Raw genomic sequence first — 15,665 nt, forward strand, 5'->3', positions numbered from 1 at the left:
CCTGCTTTCTTTAGACGGGGTGACAATCTAGATTTCTCATGTTTTTACGGCTATGTGGATTGGATAATCGGCTGACTGACAGGAATGTGGACTTAGAACCTTCCCAGCACTGAACTGACACAGTGGTATGTTTCAGGGGTGTTTTAAAGCCCTGGGCCATTGGTATCCATGTGCCCCACCATTCAGAATGGAGAACTCTGCCATCAGAAATCAGAACCCCAGTCTGCTTTGAAGAAGGTTATGACTCAGCTGGGGGGAGAGAAATTCAACACCCGAGATAACAACTGGTGAGGATACCATCAAACATGGTGCACAAGTGTAATTTAATATAGAGGAGAACATCAGAGTCTCGGGGTGGGGCAGAGTAATCTATGACTAATTAAGGTCTCATTCAGACAGAGTAATTTTGAACCATCTTTTGGGAAAAGGATCAGAGATAGTTCAAAAGAAATACAGTTTCCTCAAGGTGTGGGAATGATAGGAGCAAGCCTGTGGCAGAAACAGTTCCTAAGAGTAAGGAAAGTAACACATTTGGCACAAACACACTTTGACTTAAAAACATTAATTGAGACCTAAAATGTTCCAGTGGACCCCCCCCAAAAAATGAAATCAATTATAACCAGGAGAAACTTTGATGGTAGGTAGCTCTGAAAACATGAAATAATACACGTGAAGCCAAACTTTGCAAAGGTAAGATTCTATAGGCTCAGGAAGTATCTTTATTGCTATAATTATCAACTAATAAAATTATGTTTGAGTTCTTTATGTGTGTGTGGGGGGTCAGTTGATAATATTTGGCCAAAAATACATCGTGAGTTTTAAGAAAATGTTAGCCACATGTCCATCTGAAAAAAAAGTATTGTTTATGAATTTCTCAGTCTCTAAAAACTTACATATGGCATTTCTCCTCCTAATTTTACTGAGGAAACTCTAGATTATCCTAGAGGAGGCCCTGTGAGGAGAGGCTCTTCCAAGGTAAATTATTATTTCAAATTTATTGACAACACCTCCTTAATTATATCTTTGTTGACAGCTTGTCACTTTGTGTGCATAGAATTTGAAGCAATGCATATTCCAATTTGACTTGGAACCAGAGAAATGTTTAACAAAGCCTGTGTTTTTGTGTTTGTGTGTATGTGTGTGTTTTTTGTTTTTGTTTTTTCTGAGGCAGGGTGTCACTCCATCACCCTGGCTGGAGTACGGTGGCATGATCTTGGCTCACTGCAACCTCCGCCTCCCAGGTTCGAGTGATTCTCATGCCTCAGCCTCCCGTGTAGCCGGGATGACAGGTGTGTGCCACCACACCTGGCTAATTTTTGTGTATATATGTGTGTGTGTGTGTGTGTGTGTGTGTGTGTGTGTGTGTGTGTATATTTTAGCAGAGACAAAGTTTCACCATGTTGGCCAGGCTGGTCTCAAACTCCTGGTCTCAAGTGATCTACCCACCCTGCCCTCCCTAAGTGCTAGGATTACAGGCATGAACCACTGAACCTGGCCTGTTTTTGTGTTTTTGATAGTGGTAACCACTCTGGGGACTGTTAGACCTGGGGTTGTGGCATTAACATTTGTTGGCAAAAAACTTCCTCGGTTAACCCTTTCCAGATATTCTCCCATTCCTTGCTCTGAGACTATCAAATTTACAAAATCACAACAACTATAAAGGAACAGAAAGCAAGAGCAAAAATAGAACTGATGGACCATTGGGTTATCTGGTACACCCAGCAGAAGATAAGCCCAGCACTGGCCAGGTGGGTACAGCATGCCAGCACCTCAGACAGACATGCTGGGAGGAGCTGAAATGAGATAGGAAGGAGAATAAGAGCAACTTCCAAGCTTGGGCACCTGGACTTCACTTATTTGACTTTTCTTTTGAAAAATTAAATTGCTAGATCCAGGGCTTACCTGTGTTCAGCTCAAATATAAAAAATCACTCACCTACTCAACTGTAAATTATTTCAGATCATTTACAATTTCACATAATCCTGACCTCTTCTGTTCTCTCAATTAGTGTAGATAATGATAATTGAACTAAACTATGTAATTAACCTCATATCTACCTAGATTTTTCTTTTTTTGCAAAACCTCAAAGAGAAACGTGTGTCAAACGTGTATTTTATTTTAATATTTTCGTGTTCCTTGAAAATTCTACTTACTCTCATAAATAAAGAATACTTGTCAAAGCTATGCTTTTCAATTTTTTAAAAAACAATTTTTTCTAAGCTCCTTCCATAAATTGTTTATTGTTCAATATGGCTGTGACTTTTCAATGCAGTTACTTATTTTTCATGCCTTCAATTTCATATAAATATTTATTTTGCCCAGAATCAAATGCATAAAAGGTTTCCTTTCATCTCAAGGATGCAAGTTATTTTGTTACCTTCTATGAGAAATTAATAATGGTGGGGTCAAGGTGGGGAAGGAAGTTAGCAGATCGCTCTAACTTAACGATTGCATATTGTAATAGAAATAACATAACAATGATGCAATTCCTCTCTTCCCTTCTGATAAACAAGACCATGACTTAGTGGTCATTCTTTTTCTTTTCTATTTCTCACTTACTCCTGTCCTAGTTATTCAAATACCTAGCCAATAACTTCTAAAGGTGCCACCACCTGAGGTCAGCTACACTTTCCAGAATTAGACATAAAGGTAGAGATGGATGCCACAGTGACTTCTGTCACACATTGGCTCAAGGAACTTGGAAAGCCCAGGGCCCGGGTACAGGCAGCACTTGCCTGGTATATTCTTCAGTGCTCATAGGATCTGTCTAGTCTTAAGTTTGGTGAATCCAGAAAGGGTGGCACCCCTGTTTCCTTCCCATGTCAATCCTAGTCTGTTTTGTCCAAATTCCCAAACAACCTCTCAGATCTTATGTTCTGGGTGGCTCGTGGAGGATGGAAGGGCTGCTCTCCTAGGTTCGCACTCCATCCTGCATACTTCTTAGAGATGTTTCCCATGATTCATTAAGACAGCTGGGTTCTTGATTCAGAACATTTCCCATCATGAAGTATCCTGAGAGCATTCTTTTATATAGGTTTTCCCCTAAGAAATAATGTAAAAACCTAGGGGGAGAAACATCGATGTGCTAATCTCCATTCCACTTCACAAATTCATATAAATGTTCTTCAAGCCACAATTTGACATGAAGGAATGGTACCCTAATGAGCAAATGTTATGGTAAGAGGTTCATCGAGGCAGTTATTTTAGACATGTGCCTGGGCGGGTTGTGAACATTCAGCCTAAAACTGTTTCATTAACAGCAGATGACCCTGGTCACTGACAGGTGAAGAAACGGGCCTTTCCTCAGCTCTGCAAGCCACAGGGCCCAACAAAGCCTCCTGCCTCTTGGCAAAATAACTGTCCCACCAAGAGCTGCATAAGATGCTTTTTAAGTCCTATGATAAGTGCTTGGGCTCCCTCCTACAACCATCTTGATACTTTGCAAGAATGGTAAACATAGACTTATGGACTTCCATAAACGTTTAAGTGCATGTGAGCACCAGGGCAGCAATAACTTTAGAAAGCAAATGCTGAACAGTGTTTTAAGTCTTTTGCTCAATATTGTCCGGAATGGTGGGCGTGAAGCAGTCCTTCCTAAGAACAGGAAGTCACCCGATTTAATTTGCAGAGTTAACGTTAACCTCAACTAAATCAGAGTTCACTGGCAGAATGGTTTAGAGGTTTTCAGTGTCTTTCTGGCATTGAAATGATAAAGGCAGAGAAAGTGGTTTTCAAAGTCAGTTTGGTTTTATGAAATTGTTCACCAAAATAATCATAAGACAGAAGATAACCAAAGGAGATAATCATAATCAGAACACAGCATGATCTCTAATGATAAAATTATCTTTAAAAAACCCTTGACCATTAGAATTTTCTGAACTTGTGGAAACGAAAGTCATGATCTTGTTTTGCACTAGTACCTTGCAGTCTGGAAACCTAGGTTCTAATTCCCTAATTTACAGAACAGCATCTGAAATGCTATTACCAATCTTTCTTCTATAGACATTTTTTTTAAGCCCCAAAAACCTTATTTTGCTCATTTACTTAAAGTCAACTCATGATAATTTGCACTATTTGAAGGAAGTGATATCATGGTTAACAGAAAACAGCAAATAATTTTTAAAATGACATATTTTATTCTTCAGAAGATATTTTAGGTATCTGCATTTAAATAGCCATATGTCTCAAACTCTAGAAACTGGCAACATTTCAAATTAAATAGTGCATCCCTGCTGAAAGGATGCACTATTATAGTTACAAAATAGGCTTCATAATTTTGGACAGACTCAGGTTCAAGCAGTAAGGCTAGAATTACTAGCTATGCGATCTTGGGCAACATATTTATCTTCTCTGTGACTTCATTTCTTCAGCTACTAAATGGTGATGATATTTGTACCTCATGGCATTATCAGGAATAGATGGGATAATACTGATGAAGTGCTTTTGACAGGGCTTGGACCATGGCAAGTGATTCTTATTTTATATGGCATATGGTAGGATCCTCTTTCCTGTGTATTCTGTCTGATTTACCCCTCTGAGTGACTATGTGGGTTAGAGAAAATAGTACATCTTGCTTTTCTTAACAAAATTACACAGAGTAGTTTACAAGGTCAACCAATAGCCTCTAAGAAAGAGTTCACATGCGCCATAGGCTAGGAAGCACCTTGGAGGACCTCTGATATCTTCCCCGATCTGATGTCTGTGCTCAGACTCCTATAGGCCAGTCATCTGCACGTTCCCCTCTGGCTTCTGGGAACTCACTGCTCTCCAGGAAAGCTCACTTCAATGTAGGGCAATTCATCATTAGGAAGCTCATCATTTTGCTGGGATAAAATGTGCTTCCCTGGGATAAAATATGCTTCCCATTCATTGACCCTGGTCCAGGCCTCCATAGCAATGCAGAATAAATATATTTTCTATTTCACATGGAGATATTTCAGATACTTGAAGAGGATTATTGTGATCCCTCTAAGTCTTTTCTGTGTCAGGTCGGCTCTTTTGAAGACCTTCAACCATTTCTCATGTGGGAGGCATGTTGTTGAGCCCTTTCCCGGCCAGTGGCTGCTTTCTACACAGCTCAGGTACAGTGTGATGAGAGGAACAGAACAGGACATCTCAGTGCACCCTGACCAAGAGAAAGTAAAACAGGCTGGAGCCATCCCTGGAAACACTGGGTATCTAAAGGCCTGAATTTGCATCCTGGGTCTGCCTTTCTTCAGCAGAATGGTCTTGGGTGAGGCCCTCAACCTCTACATGGTTTGCTTTTCTCACTGGCACATGTTTGTGTTAAATTTTATCTAGTCATATATAGTGGATCATAACAGCCTTTTTGACCCCATTTCTTCATCTAATATAAACTATTCATTCAGGTTTCATTAAATTCGTATGACTGGCATATCACAATGTGCATGTCCATGCCACAGATTAAAGCAAAATGTAATACATGGCAAATCCAGCTAGAAGCCTGGAACAGAGCATTGGGAACCTGCACTAGGGTAACGAGGGCTTCGGTGGTTTATTAAAGAAGTACTTGTTGTGCACTGATTATGTGCCAGGTAAGATATTGGGTTCAGGGCATATAAAGATGAACAAGAGAGTTCCCATCCTTACCGTCAAGGAGCCTGGAGTCTAATAGACCATCTATTAATGGGATTTTGGGGGCACTGTGGACAATGCCCTTTCAACCATTGTTCCAGCTTTTGTTGGTACAAAGATATAAACATGGCAATCCCCTGATCACCCAGTATGGTCCCAAAGGAAACCACTTTAGTAGGGAAAAACCTGATCTTAATGAAGGCATGTTGACTTAATGATTTTTTTCTCCTGAAGTTTTGTCTGATATATATCTTTTTTACAAATCATATATAATGTGGCTGATGTAACCATGGGAACTATCTATATTATGATCTGGAAAATAGATGCCCTACTCTTAAATTGAAAATTTATACTATAATAAGGAATACATGAAAATTGAACTTTGGCAGTGGTTCTCAACTAGGGGTACTTTTGCTTCTGGATTTGACATTTGGCAATGTCTGGAGACATTTTCTGTTGTCCCAAGTGGGAAGATATTATTGGTATCTAGTGAGTAGAAGTTAAAGATGCTGTTAAATATCCTACAATGCATAGGGGACTTCCTGTTCCAAAGAATTTGCCAGGCAAAATGTCAGTAGTGATAGCCAGGGTGAGAAACCCTGCTTGGGAAGAGAAAGCAGTAGAACTGAGTGGTGAAAACCACAAGCGTGGGAGCCAGAGAGTCCGGTGTTTGAAACCTCTTGTAGTGACCACTTCATCCTGCCTCAGTTTCTGCATCTGCAAAGTGAAGATGGTAACAATACTGAATTCAAAGAGAGGATTAGAGAGGTAATGCACATGAAGCACTCACAGTGTCTGGCAGAGACGTATGACTAAATAAATGGTGGTTATTTATTTATTTATTTATTTGCTCTGTCAATTTTTCCTCTGAATGCTACATGTTTTGACATGAGTGAAATAGATAGATGTAGCCAGAGAAATGTATAACACTTGGTATTTCATGAAGAAATCTGTTGTTTTCCTGTGTTTAAAGAAACAACTCTAAACAATTTGATCTTCAAATGTTAGCCAGCTCCCTGAGTCAAATAATATCCTCTGTGCTGAGCTGCCTGAAGTATTCCACTGAGATGCTAACTGCCAAGTGGATTAATATTTTAATGACTGCTCAAAGAGTTTATTTTCAAATATGAGTATGCCTCATATTTTTAGACTGAAATAAATGTTCCCAATATTATGGAGATGAGGGTATCAGCTAAGCATAAAGGTAGACACAACTATAACACTTCAAAACTGTGATGTTAATGAAGATGTACTTTGGTTGCCAGCTATTATTTGCTTTAAATGTAATTTGATATTAATGGTAGCATAAAAGTGTTATTTAATCTTTATTAATAAGATGAACATCCTTGGGAGATCTTGCCAGTTTGTGCAAAGTATAGGCATAGATTTAGATTCTTACTTAATATTCCAAAAAAGCCTACAAGACACATGCTCTCAAGTGTGGTGCTTGCTTTCAATGATGTAATGATGGTTGGTGCCTCTGCAAATTGATATGAAGTCTTCGATGCAGGGAATCAAGGGATTTGAAAAAGAAATATTTGAAATCGTATTGTTTCTTGCATTAGAAAATGAAGATGAGATGCAATGACCTGTGAGTGTTTGTGTCTCCCCCAGGTTCACACATTGAAATCCTAACCCACAAGGGAATGGCATTAGGAGGGGGTGCTCAAGGCAGTCATTGTGTAATCAGGGTAGATAGAGCCCTTATGAATGAAATTCTTGCCCTTAAAAAAAAGGGGACCCCAGGGAGCTCTCTTGCCCTCTTTCTGTCATGTGAGAATACAATGAGATGATAGCAGTCTGCAGCTCAGAAGAAGGCCCTCACCAGAAACGGACCATGCTGGCACCTTGATCTTGGACTTCAGCCTCCAGGACCATAAAAATAAATTTCTGTTATTAGTCGCCAAGTCTATGGTATTTTGTCGTAACAGCCTGGACAGAGTAAAACATAAGAGAACATTGGCACCAGTGTGGGAGGTGGGCACGGAGATGGCTGTATCATCCAGTTAGTTTCTCCTAGTCTTTCTCTGACCTTCAACAGTGGTAGGTAGGTGATACTGCCTACTCTACATGTTTATTCAAGCCATTTGCATGGGAAAAGATATCCTTTGATGCAAAGATTAAATGTTCGTTTCTATCTGTTACTCTTATTTTAGTGCTCATTTTAGTGCTTATTTTTAATTCTTTCAAATTAAAAAGAAACATATATTTGGTAGCCCTTTCAAATATAGATAAGATTACTTCTAAATGAAATTTCTTTAGCCAGTTTTTAATTAAATTGCTAAAGGAAATTATGTCTGTTGGCTTAAAAACAAATTATCTTAAGTTCATCAATTATTTATAATATGTACAATTTAATCCCTTATTAGGATTGGTAAGGGATTCAAAGACGCTGAGTTTACCAAGTGAAACAATCGTGAATATGATAAAAGACGCACGCTATTCCTTCAGAAAATATTTTGTATTAATAGCTTTGACCAAAGATTTGTATAAATATACGTATAATACTTATGAGTACACTTAGTGCTCAATTTATATAAGCTGCTATTTAGTAAGCTGTATTTTTAAATTATTGGGGGAAAGTGGAAATCAAAATTTGGTTCTGTCCAAAGATACCAGCTAAAGAACAGCAACAGAAAAACTTTCCTGTACCTCTTTCCATGCTATTTTGCCCACAACCTTAACTCTAATCTTAGTAAACAACCCTCTCTGGGAACAAGTGGTAATTGAATCTTCATGCTAATTCTATCCTGGCTTTCTTTTGACTACTAGCTCCCAATTATGCCAACATATTACACTATGTACTGTTCTCCGGGAAAATGCTAAGACTACCTTGTTCATTCAGCTAAGGTCAGACCTTAAAAAAAAAAAAAAAGAAGGCTGAAGATTTAGCTAAAGACAATTTAGTTCCTAACAAGCATCTGTTTTTCATTTTGGGTGGAAGGTTAACATAGCTTATTTTAGTTATAAACCAGGTGCAGGAAGAGATAAGTAGGAGTGTATTAAGAGTTAAGTTTTTGTTATCCTGTCAGATGTTGAACACAGAGTTGTGGTTGTATGGTTGGAGTGTTGGGGTGTTGGGGGCTACATGTCAAAGAAATTTCTATGACCTGGCCGGGCACAGTGGCTCACGCCTGTAATCCCAACACTTTGCGAGGCCGAGGCGGGTGGATTACGAGGTCAGCAGATTGAGACCATCCTGGCTAACACGGTGAAACCCTGTCTCTACTAAAAATGCAAAAAAATTAGCCAGGTGTGGTGGTGGGCACCTGTAGTCCCAGCTACTTGGGAGGCTGAGGCAGGAGAATGGCGTGAACCCAGGAGGCGGAGCTTGCAGTGAGCCAAGATCACGCCACTGCCCTCCAGCCTGGGCAACAGAGCAAGACTCCATCTCAAAAAAAAAAAAAAAAAAAAAAGAAAAAAAAAATTTCTGTGACCATCAGATGTATCCATTGCATGGAATCAAATTATCACTTTGTTAGTTACCCTTTAATTAGTTGATAAACAGAGGACATGCAGTTATTTAGTCATGATTAGTCTAAGACTCAGCACTTAATACATGAATGTAAAGATGGAAAGAATAGACACTGGAGGCTTCAAAAGTGGGAAGGCTGGAAGGAAGTTGGCGGTTGAAAAATTATTATCTATGGGGTACAATGGTCATTATTTGGGTGATGCATACACTAGAAGTCCAATCTCTCCTTATGCAATATATATATATGTGTGTATGTGTGTGTGTGTGTAATAAACTTGCACATGTACCCCTTGAATCTAAAATAAAATAAAAAAGACTCAGTACTTAAAGAGTAGAATCTGTTTATGTTACTACTTGTAAATAATAATTAATTCAGAGATAATACCACCTTTTTTATAAAGAGATATTGTACATTTTAACAACTTCTAGATGCATACACACATTTAAGAGTTAGGTAAAACTTAGAAAAAAAAAAAAACCTTTAACTTAAAGATTTCCTACTTTCTCACCCGCCTCGTGTCCACACCAGAATATTGCCAATAATTGTTACTAATGGTCACAGGCAAGTCTTGTAAATTGAAAGAAATAATTCAAAGTAACAAGGACCATTCAAATATTTGACTAAATATTTGATTAAATATTACACATTTATTTAACTTGGAAATTCAATTGATTCAATTTTATATTCCTTATTAAAAACCAAATCAACACATATTTTTTAAGATTCTATTATGAGCAAGATTCTAGTTAGGAGTTGTAGAACTATAAAGAAGAAGAAAGGACTCCCATGCAAGATACCTCTTTACTCTTTGGAGGTAATGGCGTTAGTCAGAATACACTCTAAACTTGTGATTAGATTGTTAAACATTCTTATAAATAGCAAGGATACCCCCATTTCAGGCAATGCCGTGCATGTTTCTGACATTTGCACTTTTGCATGGTACTTGACATGCAGCCCTTACTGCTTAGGAAGAAGAGATGAGTGGTATTGTTAAAACTTTATGTTTTAAGGATGTAATAGTTTATAGCTTCCTTTACTTTTTTATAGTGGTTATTCAGTGATATATTTGTAGGCCAGATGTCCTCTCTTTTATGATCTCTTAAGCTAAAAACAAAATAAAAATTACATATACCTTGAGGTGAATTGGATCATTTCTATTTTGCATTGCACTTGAGTAATGTTTTGAGTTGAATGTTCTCAGGGTTCTAAAATTAAGTTAATCCATATGTAATTAGGAACATTCTTAACTAGAGAGTCCTGGTTAGCAAGAGATTGGCAGATTATTCTGAAACACTAGTTAGCAAACCATGGATAGCAATTAAATAAAAAAAAGAATAAAATTCTCTTTAAAATAGGTTGTTGCAATAAATTAATGTGGTAATATGATTTTCTATTTTTAATTGCTGTAGACAGTGCATTTTTTAAAGCAAAATTTTGTCTTCTGAGAGCTAGTTTCATAATTTTGTACTACTTATGCTATTTAACACTTCAGTAAGTCTTCTGCTTTTGCAATCCCGTTTGATTTGTGATGGATAAAATAAACTAAAGGTTAGTAAAGATAGTGTTGCACCTCTTAAGCAAACAGACAATAATATTTTGGAGAAACTAAGTATTTCTCTTTATGAGACTGTATGACCTCATGTTATACAGTTATGTTATATTTATGCTAATGTATAATGCTTTTATAACAATGCTTTTATTCCCAGAACAATTATACTTAACATTAACACTTAAAGATGTTCCTTTTTGATATTCAACTAATGACAACTTTGCTCTATATTCCGTGTCAATATCAGGATTCAGCGAGGGCTGAACCCAATGAACACATGGTTCTTCATTTACCCCTCGCCAGACACCATGTGCTTAATGCTCTGTATAGTCCCTTACTTATGTCTTCATTTGCAGTAGTCATTTCAGAAGGAGTTGATGACAGTGCCTTCTTTTAGCAAATAACAATAAGTCATAGTCTACTGAATATAAAACCTGTAGATACTCAGTTGCTTAAAACCACCTTTATTACATAAAATATGTTTTCTTGGTCTCTAAATTAGTATGAAAATACAGAGGAGGTTGTTTCTTCAATTAAATGTGAAAGATTAATCACTGTAGCAATTCGTTTCACAGTAGACAATAATTAAATGTCAAAAATGAAATATTTACTTTTTAAGTCTTATATGTCCGAGAAAAAAGTATTGGAGAAGCATAACAATCTGTTGCCATTTGCATATATGTTGATTGAGTTGACATGGAGTTTACATATAAATAAAATATATTTAATACCAGAATTAGGTAATGCATTTATTTTTATTACAACTTCACATGCTGTTTTTAGAGGACAAGAAATTTTCCCCATATCCGAAGTAGAATGTGGAGGGAATAATAAATGGCAGCCCTGAGTCTTAGCTCTCTGATATTCTGGGAGTATGCCTTTGGGGGTAAGGGGAAATAACGAGGATTTCCCAAAGTACCATCAAAGTAAAACAAATGAATATAAAAGTGATAAATGTTACTTTTCTATTTCTCTCTTGCTCTTATTTTCACCACACTGCACTACTGATGGCAGCACCACCAGATCAGAATGAACAATTAACTGTCTAATTATTCTAGTCACACAAGCCCACAATGAAATCTTTATTCCGTGTTTACAGCAATCTTTGGCAGAGGCTGTCTTGCTGTTTCTAAACTAAGAAGAACTGCCCTTTGGCTCCTCTCGGCATCAGCTGCCTTGGTTTCAGCCCTGGATGCCAATAATCAGACTTCTTTTTCTTCCAAAGTGGACATTTTTTTTTAGGGTGAAAAGACCTATTCTCATCACCCCCCCATATATTCTGGCTGATTTATGTTCTCGCCACTGCAGCTCTTCCTTCCGTATCTCTTTACGTTTTTCCTTTCTCCATAGAACACCATCAGCAAAACCCCATTTTAAGTCCAAAATTGTAAAAAAATGCTTGGCCAAACAGTGCTCACTACTATGAGGGAAAGAAAAATACAACTACTGGTTTATGGGTAGAGGGAAGTCAAGGGACTCCCTCCTGCTTTTCTGAACTGCTAATTTTCTAGCTCAAAAGGCATTCAATAACTTCTCCACCAGGGGAAAAACATGCCCACTTTTCAGTGGCTCTCTTGATGACCTCCAACTATTTACTTAAATCCACCAACAGCTGCAGGTCTTTGAGAAGCTTCAGAACTTGGGGGATATTTACAAATGTATAAGGGTCTGAGACGGTAGAGGGTACATCTGAGTCTCTTGGAGATGGTAAGAGAAGACTACTGCACTATGACAGACAGGAAGAGAGAAGTTAATACCAATCCAAAGTCTAGAAGGAGGCAGTGCTTTTACCCAATGGAGGGGGGAAGAATACCTTGGTTCGCCCTCTGGGCTATCTCATGGAGTCCTCTTCCTGAATCTGAGAGCAGAGGACAAGCAATGCTAGATCTGTTATCCTATGCTGCTCAACTGCTTTCTCCAGATGAACATTGCTCTGCTCTTTCAGAATAGTGGCGTCTTCCTTCCGATTCCAGTCTCTGAACCCTGTGTAACAGTTCCCCTAACAACTCTCAGTCTCTCCTCTCAGCCCTCAGCACTTAGTACAGTCACATCGCCTTTCAGGTGAGAACTGGGTCATAAAATTTTACGGGGCAGAAAGGTAGAAGGGGGCGTTTCAGTAGTATAAACACTGATTAAATTTCCCGGCAACTCTCCCCAAACGAAAGATAATTTTTCTACAAGTATGCACAAGAATGTCAAGAATGCTAAGTCATTTTTATGTTTGTACTTTCCTTTTCCATTTTAATTTTACACTGCCACATGGCACACATGCTAAAAATGTATCTCCTTAACCTGCAGTGTAGCAAACTTTTCACAAAACATTAAAATGGCATATTTTATAGACTGTCCTTTCCCAGGATGCTCAAAGCATTTTTTTGAATACAAAATTAGATCATCTCATGACAACTGTCCTGTTAGAAAGGCACAGTTACTTGAGTATCTGCAGAGAGCGAAAATCAGAAGCACTGAAAAGAAAGGTCACACCAAAGTCAATGGCCAGAGCCATTGAGGTAGATGCTGAGAGCTTGGTTCACAGCCTAAGTAGACTCTTAAGAGTTCGGTTCCAATTTATAATACTTTCCTTCTGCTCTTCATTTGTCTCTTTTTTCTCTGGCAGGAAGGGATGTGGCCAGCGTGGAGGCTTGACCTCATCTCCTGCACTCAGCTTAACTCTGCCATACTGTTCTCCCACACCCTCGCCCAGCTTTCTGCTGCATCAGCTGCCCAAGCCTGCACCTTGGGCAACATCTGAACAGGGTCAAGCCAAGAGTTGGCAACCACAGGTGCCCTTATGGATTCCTCCAGTGTCAGGACCTGAATCCTTTCAGCATGTCCAACGAGACCACAAGGGTAACACTACAGGGAAAAGATTTTCCCAGGTTATATAAATAAATGAAAGGGAAACGCTGGGTCAACTATGGGGCTCAAGATGGCTATGCCTTCAGGGTTCCCCAGCCAGAGGCGGCTGAGGAAGGTGAGCAGATAGGAACATAATACTCATCTATAAGCATAGGTTCAAACACATCCTAGTTTCAACTTTTTGTTGTTCTTAGGTAGATCCAATTCCTTAGCTGAGTCCCTGACAGCACCACAGCTCTGAGTGGGTAATTTCCTTTGGTGAAAAGACACACATTAGAGACTGGAGGAGGTCCGGGGACATTTCATTTGAGGGGAGGCGGCTGCAGGTTCAATTTGCAGGCGATTTATAACAATCAGAAAAAAAAAAAATTGTTCCTGGTGCTCGTGCCAATAACAAGAGCATTAATAATAATAGCAACAACATAGTAAACTCCGAATCTACCAGGCGACCAACTCCCCGATTCTCTGGTGCTAGCCCCTCTCACTTCCAGCCTGGTCTCAGCAGAAACAAAACAAAACAAAACAAGGCTCTGGCGCTGCCTCCGGGCTGCCCTCCAGATTTCAGCCCCCACTGCTGCCCCAGAGGCGGATAGCTAGGCAAAGGCTGCTGCAGTCTCTCCGATCGCTAAGGACACGTTGGGACTCCTCGGTAACGTTTTCTTTGCAAATCTGAAACTTTCACCCTATTTGACCCCCTTGCCCCCGGCTGTTCCCCCAGAGTAACTACAACTAGCAAAAACCAAACAGCGCGCGCGCAATTCAGAGCTTTCCTTGGGAGTGTCAGGGCCCGAGGACCGGAAATTCGGGGAGTTGGCGAAGTCCGGCAGGTGGTGGCCACGCGAGTACCCACCACATTCTCCTCCCACAGCCGAGCTCCGGCGGGGACGCGGCGCGTGGCGCGGACCAGGGATCGGCCCCGTAGGTGCCTGCGCCTCCCCCGGAGCCTGGCTCTCTGGTCCCCTGCCCAGTTCACATCTCTGTACGAGGGACGCGGCCACTCTGTCCCCTCTGCAGGCGGAGGGAGGCGCCGCCGCCCGCGGGGCCAGCGAGGGTGAAGCCAGTGCCAAGCGCCCCCACAAGCCGCGCTCCTGGATCCCCAGTCACCATCCCCAGGCGCTCGCGGTCCCCGCTCCCAGCGCGCCACGTCCTCCACCTGCCCCGGTGCGCCCCAGCTTCCCTGCTTCCAGAGAGCAGCTCCCCGAGTCCCGGCAGCCCCTTTCCATCCCTTTCTCCCACTAAGTCCGAAGAAGTCGAACTCGGAGCGGCCGGTAGGCTCGCCGAGGTGGCAGGGAGTTGCTGGGAGAGCGCAGCGCGGAGCGGGACCGCGCGTCCCGCCCGGGGCTCTCGCCCCAGAGGGCTGGCTCGGCGCGCCCGGAGTCCCCAGCTCCAGAAGCGGGGCCCGACCCGAGCCCTCTGCGTTACCTGGCACGGCAGGCGACTCTCCGGAGACCTTGGGTCCTGACTGCTCCAGGGCGGGCGTCCTGCTCACATCGCTGCCTCCCCCACTGGGCGGCTGGTGCCCCGCTGGGTCTCTTCGCCCCTGCTCGCAGCGCTGTCCCCGCCCCCCACCCCCCTACCCCCTCTGTCAGAGGTGTCACAGCTTTTCTGCCTTCGGATGTTTCGCCAAGTCTCCGTGCGGTTGCCAGGAGTTGGGGGGCAATGCCAAGTGCGCCAACCCCGCCGATGCCCTGCCCTGCCCTCCCGCGGCCGTGCGTTCGGCCTGTCCAGTGAGAGGAGCCCCCTGGTCGCGGTCACCGTCCCCCGAGCGTGGCGCGCGGTCCGCTTCCCCTCCCTTGCGCCTTCCCTAGCCGGAGTGGCTGCTGCCTGCCTGTGCCGCGGGTCTTCATTCCCCTGCTCATGAATATTCTGACAGAGGCTAATGCCGCTGAAGTAAATTGAATTAGCCAATTGGTGCCAGGAATGTGCGCGCCTTCCTTCTGAGGAGCTGTCTGGAACCCCACCAGATGAAAGCAATTAACGTCCGGTTGGCACCCTGTGGTTTAAACCAGTGAGGGACAAAATGGGTTAATTCTTTAAATGCAGTTTAGATACCGCATTTAAATGTTTCAACTCCTCTATTGGCTGAGAGCGTAAGGAAATGTTAAGAGGGAGAGAGAAGAAAGGGGATGTGTGGACGTGGGGAGGGGGGCGGGGTATTTACATCTAAACTTTCCCCTGAAGTTGAG

General features: G+C 41.4%; 1 protein-coding gene across 2 annotated transcripts in view; it reads right to left on the reverse strand.

Moving 5' to 3' along the window:
* CDH20 (cadherin 20) overlaps positions 1–15,298 on the reverse strand; it is a 216,579-nt gene extending 201,281 nt beyond the window's left edge. The window contains exon 1 of one of the 2 annotated variants that reach the window (XM_030810311.1): positions 14,902–15,034. The gene's annotated coding sequence lies outside the window, so the exon portion shown is untranslated. Of the gene's footprint in view, positions 1–14,901 lie in introns of both variants that reach the window. The other variant, XM_003264289.4, reaches the window with a different exon arrangement.
* Positions 15,299–15,665: the final 367 nt, after the last annotated feature.

This window comes from Nomascus leucogenys, chromosome 4 (genome assembly GCF_006542625.1).
Source record: "Nomascus leucogenys isolate Asia chromosome 4, Asia_NLE_v1, whole genome shotgun sequence".
Lineage (NCBI taxonomy): Eukaryota > Metazoa > Chordata > Mammalia > Primates > Hylobatidae > Nomascus > Nomascus leucogenys.